Below are 9,765 nucleotides of genomic sequence, written 5' to 3'. Positions count from 1 at the left end.
CTTATTTTAGAGGAATCTTACACAGTAAGGGGAGGGCTTATTTTCGGAATAGGTCTTATTATCGGGGAAACACGGTATAAATAATGAAAACAGATAATTGTTACATTTAGAAATGCTGCTCACAGTCACCTAAAAAGATGGTGCCCCATAAAAGGTAAAGAACTACACTTTTAATAGATGCCACCATGCCAAATACTCATGATTTCCAAATAATACTAAATGAGAAACCTACAAAATACAGAGACATAACAGAAGAAATTAAAGCCAGGTAAGAATGGGACAAGGTACATACCATCCTTGTAGAATTCTGCCTGTTATGGTGTACTCCCAGAAATATTTTCAGTGAGTCTCCTGCCAATTCTTTGATTCAACTCTAAAAAGCAGTCATTTTATCCACTGCTGAAATAACCCATTGAACATTAAATATCTAAAAATGATGGCAAGATAGCTACTTATCCTCAGACATTTCTATTTGAAATCTATTATAAAAAATGAAAATGAGATAACAATAATAATAGTTAACATATGTACAACATTTTAAGGTTTGTCAAGTACTTGACATACACTACTCAGTTGATCTTCACAATAACCCTGCAAGAAAATTGCTATCATTATCCCCATCTTACAGATGAGGAAACTGATACTCAAGAAGATAAGTACATTGCCTAGGGCTATACAATTAATTAGTAAGTATCTGAAGCAAGATAAAAACCCAAATCTTTCTGACTCAACGTCCAATTGTCTATCCATTACAACATACTGCTTCTCTCTCCATTACTCTTTGTGCCACAAAATTTGTATTCTTCAGATGTTGTGCTATAGTCAACAACGAAGAGCCATACTGAATCATTGTAAGAACATTTTTTTTCTGGGTGTAGGGGATCCAGGCCTCTGATTTCATCAATATAGGGAATGACCAGTGAGGAAACTCCCACTATCAATGAAGATCAGCACATTTTTTTTCTTTTTTTACTTTTTGGAGGGCAATTGGGGTTAAGTAAGTTGCCCAAGGTTACACAGCTAGTTTTTATTTGTGGATGTTAAGTGTTAAGTGTCTGAGACTAGAATGGAACTCAGGTCCTCCTGACTCTGGGTCCTCCTGACTCTAGGTCCTCCTGACTCCAGGGTGGCGCTTTACTCACCACGCCCCCAATCAGAAATTTTTTAACAACTTAGAGACTTGCCTGGAACATTAAGAATTAAAGTGACTCACCCAGGGTTATACAGCTCCTACATATGAGAGTTAAGACTTGAACCCAGGTTTTGCTGAGTCCAAAGCTAGCTCTCTAATACTATAGGATTTTGCCTTTCTACCAGAGATGCAGCAGAAGAATATTATCACGAAAAAGACAGGTTTCACTTTCAAGACGAACTTAGGGTTGCAAATTCCTAAATGAAATCTAGCCTGGTTTACTTTTGCTATTCAATTCTAAAGTCAATTCATTACCATGCATTAAAGTATATCTGGCCCTCTACATAGTACTTGACTAAGGATCAGAGGAGACAGTGAGCTGGTTGGTCATTGGTAATACCAAATCTACAGTAAATGCTCATCCTGTGGCCCACTCTGTTGCTGGATTCCATCTTCTATTTTTTAATAGGAAGAATGGGCTTCAAAGAACAATCCAATCACCCTTAAAGAAGATTGTTCTATTATAGGGACACTAAGACACAAGAGAGAAAATCTCCTTGTGCCTGGAACATCTGAACCACTTTTAATTTTGTATACTTTCAATAAATAAAATAAACTGAAGCAAAATCTTTTTTAAAGCAGACATGACCATTGTTTAGAAATAAGATAAATTATTGTAGAAAAACTGTAAACAGAATTAGGGCCTGGTATATATTAGATTCAAGTGTTGTACATGTATTATGCTGTGTAAAATATGCAAAACATTATATATATATATAACATTATATATGGATAATAGATAGATAGATAGATGCAGATTAGACCAGATCAATGGTCCATATACACATTTAAGTGTATAGTGAATAGCCATTCTTTATCCATTTGTTTTCTTGTTTAGAATGTTAGCTTGAACTCTCGAAGATTATGGATTTCATGAAAAACCAACATATTATTATTCTGTAATTTAATGAAATAAGAACAGAACTGGAACTATTATGGAACAGTAAGGCTATACCCCAGGTAGCTGCAACTCAAGTGTCCCTGCCTCTCCCAGGCCAGGCTACAATCCCTCACAATTATTTGGCTTTTCATACATAATCAGTACTTGATTAGTGGTAGAGGCACCCTAGTTATTCCTCTCCCCCTCCAAAATGAAGACAATTGCACTGGCACTCCCTACCTCAGAGAGTGAGTTGGATGAAAAATGCTTTGCAACTTGTAATACATTTATTTGTCATGTACTTATCTGGAGCCCAAACCCTGCTGCAATTCTATGGAACAGTACACTTGGGGAAAAGATATATAATATGTAGGTTATTAGGAAAACACTGTCCAGGTTAGTAAGCAATAGTAAATATCCTTGGAGATGATAAATGGATCACAGAACTCAGGTAGTCTAACACATTTTTTAGGGACACATGAAGAAATTGAGGTCTTGAAGGATCATTTGATATGCCTGATTTTGCATTGCTACTTAGGACATTAGGGTAGACTCTGAACACCTAGATTCTATTCCTGATTGCTATTTATAAGGATTCTCACCTCAAAGAAATGTCCTTATGAGGCACCTGTCACAGGATGCCTCATCCTTTGGTGGTTTTTGTACCTAGAATCTACTGTGGTGAATAATAAGCAGGGATTTTTTTTTAATCTTTCTTTTTAATTATTTGTTAGAAAGGATAGCTCACTGTGTAGAAGAGGGAGAAGTACATATTTGGTAATTGATGAAATATAAAAACAAAAGGTATCAATAAAAAATAAGATAAATGTTTTTTAGAAAAGTAGTAGGAAGGAAAAGGGCCCTAACCATAGTAGATGCTAAATAAATACTTGTTTGATGAATGAAAATGAATGAACGATCTGGTATTATTCAGACAGAAAACCATCTTATTGTTCCCGAGAAACTGAAGTTGATGGAGAAGAGCCCCCTCCTAATCACCCATCGGAACAGAGCTCAAAGTGGTAGATGCATCTTTGCAACATTTCTCTTGAAAATCACAATAAAACACATTCAGGGGAAGGGGAATCTATGTTCTTCAGGTTAACAGTTGATCACATTTTCCTTAATCTATGTCTGTTTTCTTTTTCATTATTGCCACAGGCTTGTTGTTTTTCCTCCATTTTCAAAGACTTGCATGTGAATTGGATTTAAGTGAGGCAGAATTGCACAGTCATCAGACTCACTCTCTCTTCCACAGTGGTTGAAGTCGTCATATGAAATCAGTGGGAAAAACAAGAGTCAGAACAACTGGTGATGGTCTGCGATAAAGTACATGACCTTGGAGTTTTCAATGTCTAACCAAGTTCTAAGCACTCTACTGTGTCTGCTTCAGCCACTTTCAAAGGCCATTGGAACAAATTGTTCTTATCTGCCCATTTCACCAGGAGATGTCTTCACATGCATGGGGTAGACAGCCCTGAACTGACCAATGGGTTTGAGGCCTGAAGGGTACTCTCAACCTGGTTTAGCCTGTCTGCTGAGATGGTTTTAGTGGGGTGTGGCCATTGCATGTACTACAGTTTCTTGAAGCCATATGTTTAAAAATATGTGCATTGCAAAGGCCCTAGGACATGTGAACAGAAAACTACATCTCCAGGCGTACCTTCTTTTACTGAACTTCATTTTATTGTGCTTCACATATAGAGCATTTTTTTTAACAAATTGAAGGGTTGTGACAACCTTGCAATTAAGCAAATCTATCAGTACCTTTTTTTCCAATAGCATGTGCTCATAACATGTCTCTGTAGCATATTTTGTTAATTTTTACAATATTTCAAACTTTTTTATTAACATTATATCTTTTATGGTGATCTGTAACCAGTGATCTTTGATATTACCATTGTAATTGCTTTGGGGCAGCATGAACTATGGCCATATAAGATGGTGAACTTAATTGATATTGTGTGTGTTTTGACTGTTCCACTGACCAGTCGTTCCCCATCTCTTTCCCTCTCCTCTGGCCTCCCTATTTCCTGAGATACAACAATATTGGAAAATATTATATAAACTTAGTTGATAAAGCAGCAGCAGGATTTGAAAGGAATGACTTCAATTTTGAAAGATCTACTATGGGTAAAATTCTATCAAGCAGCATTGCATGCAGAGAAATTATCTGTGAAAGGAAGAGTCAATAGATGTGGCAAATTTTATTGTTGTCTTATTTTAAGAAATTGCCACAGCTACCCAAACTTTCACCAACCACCAATGATCAGTCAGCAGTCATCAACATCAAAGCAAGACCCACCATCAGCAAAAAGAGCATGACTGGCTAACAACTCGGATGATGGTTAATATTCTTTAGCAATAAAGTATTTTTAATTAAGGCATATACTTTTTTTAGACATAATACTATTGCACATTTATAGACTATAGTATAGTGTAAACATATCTTTTACATGTACTGGAAAACCAAAAAATTTGCGTGACTAACTTTACTGCAATACTCACTTTATCGTGGTGCTCTGGAACTGAATCTGCAATATCTCTGAGGTAGGTCTGTATAGCAACGAATGATAGGAAATGACAATGGACATATTATAAATTAGAGTCATTTACTGAAACAACTGGAATGAGTGTTCTCTGAGTTCAAGTTTAAAAAAGGAGATGATTGGTTTCTACTATTCATTTCAATTCTTTCATTTGGCAGCAAATGACTCTCCAGATGACTGATTATGTGGTAACCCAGCATCTACTCTAGGAAGAGGAAAAGGAAACCCATGCACAAGACTTATTTGTCTAATGGAGATTTATTAAAGGGTATTTTGTGCAGCCAGCTGGAGATGGGCGTAGATCACAGCTGTAGAGCTCTGGATCTGCATAAAGACTGTAGTGATGTGATGTTGTGGAAGCCCTGAAAAGTACTTCCCATCATATGCAAAGTCCCATCTCTGATGCATGGTAGAATTTTGGGGGTGACTGGTGGAGAGTAAAAAGTCATTTGCTGGGACAGCTAGGTGGCATAGTGAGTAAATCACCGGCCCTGGAGTCAGGAGGACCCAAGTTCAGTTCCAGCCTCAGACACTTAACACATACACAAAATATCTAGCCGTGTGACCTTGGGCAAGTTACTTAACCCCAGTTGCCTTCCAAAAAGCAAAAAAAAAAAAGTCATTTGCTACCTCTGCTTCTAGATCTATACTTTGGGATCTCTGAGGATGACACTTGGTCAAGGGAAATGAGAGTATGAAATAGAAATCTTTCCCAATTTAATCAAGGTTAGCTAAGAAAGGTATCAAGAAGGAGGTAGGGGAAGAGTGTGGAGAGGCTCAGTTGTTATTTCAGATGCTGTGAAACTATTTGGGCCCCAATAGACACTTATCTTTGAAGTTATAATTGGGGAAAAGAGGAGGAGACCTTCTCAGCTGGCTCTAAGGGTTATTTTTTTTAAAGCAAGAATCAATTAAGAGTTTCAGTATCCTAATCAATTAATATTGGCATGAATCTTCCAATGGTGTTCTAACTCTTAAATTTCCTGCACAGTACCTGAAGAATGGGTTGTTCTTTCAAGTGAATCTTTATGGAGATGCTTATGTTTCCTCCCAATCACCCTTCGCATTCTACAAAGGATTGCAAATTCAGAATCTCTCTGGAGACTATGGCTCTACTCCCTCAGCTATGCCTCGAACACAGTCAAAATGACTGTCCAGCAATTACTGGCTACTGTTTCTCCTGGGTGAATGGTTCTGCTATTAGACCCCATGGTTAATTGGAGGAGGGAGAAGTAAAAAATTCCCTTCTCCCCTCTAGGAGGTGAAATCTTTATTCTGCAATTGCTAGTTCCTGCCTCATCTCCTCTAACTGACTAACCATCTTTTAAAGGTCACCTGGGGGTAACTCAATTATTGTTCATCCAATTAAGTTGTTCCCTTCTACTTCCTCAGGGGGCTTGTTCCAACCTCATAAAGGTATCACCTAACTGGGCTGATTTTTTACAGTTAGTTTAACACCTTGTTATTGCCCACATTTCTGTGATTAGGTCTGAGGTTTTCAATAACCAAGTCCTTTAGGCATATATCTTTTTTCTCCCAAAATCATATTTGTGACTTGTTTGCAAAACGTATTTCCCAATACAATGTCCCAAAAGTCTTAGCAAAGTTTTAAGGTTTAACAACTTGAAATTTCATTTAGACATTGGGGACAAGCTATACATATTACTCTGGGGCTCAGAAAGGGTGATTATTTGCCCAAGGTCACACAGGTAACCATAGAGCTGGGATTTGAATACAGCCCTTCTTGACTTCCACTCTAGCAGTCTCTCTGCTACACTAAAATGTTCTCAAGGACCAGACTGGTTGTTTCAATTAGCTTGAGTTAAGCTACCTACATCTCAGCAAAAATAAGACTCGTGTTTTAAACTCCACTGAAAATCTATGGGGAAATCCAAGACTAAACTTGGAATACGAATTGTCTGTCAAAGGTATACTTAATATCCAATGGGGCAAAGTATAGTTTCAAGATGAAGCATAGTTTTTGCTTACCTTAATGTCGTCATTATGCATATTGCTTTTCTGGTTGTTTATTTAATTTTGCATCAGTTAATACAAGTCATTCCATCCTTCTTTAAATTCCACTTAGTTTTTATAGTGGTGTTGTTCAGTCCTTTCAGTCATCTGACTCTTGGTGACCTCATCTGGGATTTTCTTGGCAAAGGCACAGGAGTGGTCTGCCATTTCCTTCTCCAGCTCATTTTACAGATGAGGAAACTAAGGCAGACTGGGCTAAGTGACTTGCTCAGGGTCATACAGCTAGCTGCCCATTTTCTACAACACAGTATTTAATTTACATATCAATCACCATTTATTCAACTAAAACCCTCAAATCGGGTCTGGCTGAGCTATGGGGCCCCGGCTGGGCCCGGCGACCTGAGCGGGTCCTGGCCCGCTGCCCAGACTGGTAGGGTCGCCGGTACCGCCACCGCCCCTGGAGAAATGGCAACCTGGCCCTCGCAGAGCTCAGGGAGGGCGACCTCCAGGGAACCCAGCGTGTGGGGAAGCCCGGATAGGGGAAGAGGAGGGGCAGCGAGAAAAACTCCTGGCCAATGTGGGCTCATCTCCCCTTCCCCCATCCTCCCTCTTAACCCTTGACCCTCCCTTTCCCCTTCCCTCCCCGCCCTTCCTCCCTTTCGAGACCAAGTTCGAGAGGAGTGGAACAATTCCGTAAACTGTTGATTGGAGGCCTAAACTTTGAAACAACAGAAGAAAATTGGAGAAGCTACTATGAACAATGGGGAAAACTCACAGACCGTGTGTTTATGAGGAATTCTGCCAGCGAAAGATCAAGGGGATTTGGTTTTGTAACATTTTCATCTGTGGATGAAGTCGATGCAGCCTTGTCTTCGAGACCTCATTCAATTGATGGAAGAGTGGCTGGCCAGCCGGACAGAGCAGCAGCCCAAGAAAAGCCTGAAAACCTGGTGCGCGATAGGTACTGTGAAGAAACTGTTGGTGAGAAGATGCTGAGGAACATCACCTTAGAGATTACTTTGAGGAATATGGGAAAATTGATACTACTGAAATAATTACAGATAGTCTGGGAAAAAGGAGGCGGGGCTTTGGTTTTGTTTTGATGATTATGACCCTGTGGATAAAATTGTATTGCAAAAATTCCACACCCTCAGTGGCCATAACGAAGAAGTAAGAAAAGCTTTATCAAGACAAGAGATGCAAAAGTTAAGAGTTCTAGGAGGGGAAGAGCAGGAAACTTTGGTTTGGGGGATTCCCGTGGTGGCCCTGGACATTTTGGGCCAGGCCCAGAAAGCAATTTTAAGGGGGATCTGATAGATATGGAAGTGGATCTGGAGAGGGCTACGGATTCAGAGAACCAGGAGGTGGCAATTTTGGAAGCAGTGCTGGTTGTGGAGGAGGAAGAGGAGGATGTGGTGGTGGAGGACCTGTCTATGGCAACCAGGTTGGGGCTGTGAAGGTGGTTATGACAACTATGGAGGAAGCAATTGTGGAAGTGAGAGCTACAATGATTTTGGAAACTATAGTCAGCAACCTTCAAACTGTGGTCCAATGAAAGGTAGAAACTTTGGTGGTAACAGGAACATGAGGGGGGAAGGGGGACTGCATGGTGGAGAGAACTATGGTCCTGGAGGCAGTGGAGGAAGTGGGTGCTGTGGAGGGAGGAGCTGTTGAGCTTTTCTGCCTGTTGGCCCCATTCTTTACTGTATAAATAGGAGAGGATGAGAGCCCAGAGGTAACAGAACAGCTTCAGGGAATCAAAATAACAATGTTAAGGAAAAGTATCTCAGTCATGCATAAATACATAGTGATATGGCAGATCCAGAGAGCCATTTTGTGAATGGTTTGGATTATTTAGTCACATTGCCTTATTGTAGAGGAGGGGTTGTAAAAAAAACCACATAAAAATGTCTTTGAGATAGTTTCTCTTAGCTTTTTAATTGTTGTTTCTTTCTAGTGGTCTTTGTAAGAGCATAGAAGCATTCTTTCTTTGATAATGTTCAATTGGTAAATTTCAGGTGACATGTGAAACCTTCTTTTGTAAGATTTTTCTCAAAGTTTTGAAAAGCTATTAGCCAGGATCATAATGTAATAAGATAAAACGTTTTCCTTTAAAAAAAATTTAAGTGTATGTGTAGAGTTAAGAAACTGTTATATGTTTATAATTTAACAAAATACTTCTAAAGGGAAAAAAAATCCTCAAATCAGTGGCAACCCAAAGTGGTGTGTAAAGTGACAAACTCTTGCTATGAAACAATTGGGATAAACAATAATTTTGAGACGGTTTTAGTTTATGAGAGTACAATAATGTGTATGTTTCTACCCCTCTCAGGCTGACTCACTGAAACTTACCTTGGAGGCAGCTAAGCCTCATGGTGGATAGAGTGCTAGGCCTTGAGTCAGAAAGACCTAAATTAAATCTTGCCTCAGGCACTTGCTATCTGCGTAAGCCATTAACCTCTGCTTGCCTCAGTTTCCTCATCTGTAAAATGAGGTGGTAATATCACCTAGGCATCAAATGAGATAGTAATTGTAAAGTACTTAATTCAGTATCTGGCACATAGTAAGCACTTATGTAAATGTTAGCAAGGTTAACAATTGTTACTTTAATTGGATGAAACAAGATTGAACTAGTTTTCCAAATTTAGTTAGTACCCTGTCATTTGAATGCTGGATTTCATGGCATAAATATTTGTTCCATTGCTCCCTTTTGTCATATTTTTTGTTCCATGTTTTTAAAGAATGGATATTACACCAAAGACATGTACAAAAGTTATAGCTTTTTAAAGAACACACTTCAATGACTGTTAGAGATATTGCAACGTGTATTGCCTTAGGGAAGTCAAGTATTTCAAAGGACAACTAAAGCTCCAAATGAAATAGGATCAATCACATTGAAGTACAAAGTGTTGTTGAAAACAGCAAATGCCCCAAACCAACAAATTCTTGATATGAAGTAGTTTAATTAATGCTCAGAAAACAGTCAAAGAAGTTCAAAGTGACTAAGCAGATGGAGAGATAGTTATTGAATCCTCTATACTGTGGGGTAGGTTTCTTATTGTAAAACAAACAAACAACCAGCAAAAAGACCAATTAAAAAAAAAAACAGCTGAAAATGGCTACTATGAAGAAAAATAAATAAACAATACAATGCAAAAAAAGAGGCACCA

General features: G+C 38.7%; 1 pseudogene; it reads left to right on the top strand.

The window, feature by feature from the left end:
• The first annotated feature begins 185 nt into the window (after positions 1 to 185).
• Positions 186 to 8,269, top strand: LOC138157216 (heterogeneous nuclear ribonucleoproteins A2/B1 pseudogene; annotated as a pseudogene).
• The last annotated feature ends 1,496 nt before the right edge of the window (positions 8,270 to 9,765 follow it).

Source organism: Petaurus breviceps, unplaced genomic scaffold, assembly GCF_028583685.1.
Source record: "Petaurus breviceps papuanus isolate PSGF00001 unplaced genomic scaffold, PetGlider_PUasm1.0 171, whole genome shotgun sequence".
In the NCBI taxonomy this organism is placed as follows: domain Eukaryota; kingdom Metazoa; phylum Chordata; class Mammalia; order Diprotodontia; family Petauridae; genus Petaurus; species Petaurus breviceps.
The sequence above is the reverse complement of the archived record's forward strand: the minus strand, read 5'-3'. Positions and strand labels throughout refer to the sequence as shown.